This window comes from Branchiostoma floridae, chromosome 1 (genome assembly GCF_000003815.2).
Source record: "Branchiostoma floridae strain S238N-H82 chromosome 1, Bfl_VNyyK, whole genome shotgun sequence".
In the NCBI taxonomy this organism is placed as follows: Eukaryota; Metazoa; Chordata; class Leptocardii; order Amphioxiformes; family Branchiostomatidae; genus Branchiostoma; species Branchiostoma floridae.
Genome location: NC_049979.1, coordinates 24344074 through 24344934, shown reverse-complemented (window position 1 = coordinate 24344934; position 861 = coordinate 24344074). Strand labels below are relative to the sequence as shown.

At 52.7% G+C, this 861-nt stretch overlaps 1 protein-coding gene across 1 annotated transcript in view; it reads left to right on the top strand.

The window, feature by feature from the left end:
- LOC118421569 (dehydrogenase/reductase SDR family member 11-like) overlaps positions 1 to 861 on the top strand; it is an 18227-nt gene that overhangs the window by 8254 nt on the left and 9112 nt on the right. The gene's annotated exons all lie outside the window — the stretch shown is intronic.

Genomic DNA, 861 nt, shown 5'->3' with positions numbered 1-861 from the left:
GTGACGAGCTCCTTGTTCATTCGTAGGTGGTCTAGTGTCAGGTCGCCGGGGCCCAGATGGAGAGCCGCGCCGAGCGTAGCCGCCTCCTCCGCCGACGTGGATACTTTGGGGCCGGTCTGCTTCGCCTCGCCTGACGGGGGGGTTGGACCGCTTGATTTCAGAGCCCCTAGTCTCTTCTCAAGAGCTGCCACGCTCGTTGCGAAGCTCCTCTTCCGCGATGGCCTTCTCCAACTCAGCCTTGCGCTGTTCCAGGACGTCCATCGCAGACTTAGGGTTGGGGTCCTCGAGCTCGATGGGCTGCTTGTCTGCCGGCGGATCCTTGTCAACCCCCTGGCAGTGCTTGCCGTATTGGCCCGCCTTGTGACAAGACAGCGGCTCGCCACAACCAGAGCACTTCTTCACTCTTTTCGGGGTCCTCCCCATGATTAAGGTGGAAGGAGGAAGGGAAGAACGGAGGTGACGGATAAGAAATTGCGGAGACTCTCTGATGCAGCCTGCTCCCTAAGATCTGATGGCGGGAGTGAGTGGGGATCCCACGTGTGGGTTAGATCCTGAGAGCGACTGCATCCAATTAACAACTTTGATCCCCGGGGGGGTACCCAAAGATCCACGATTTAGGCCCGTTTCAGCCGTTCTGCGCTTACTACGAACTTTGCCATTAAAAATCGAGTTTTGATCAAAGATTTTTCTTTTTGATTCTAAACATGTCTACTAAGTGTATTTCACCTTATAAAAGTGTCAGAACGTGAAAAAAAAAGTTTTGAAAAAATGCCATTGGTAATGCATTAGACACGATAATTTCGCTCAAAACATAAGATTTAGGCCCTTTTCAGCCGTTCTGCGCTTACTACGAACTTTGCC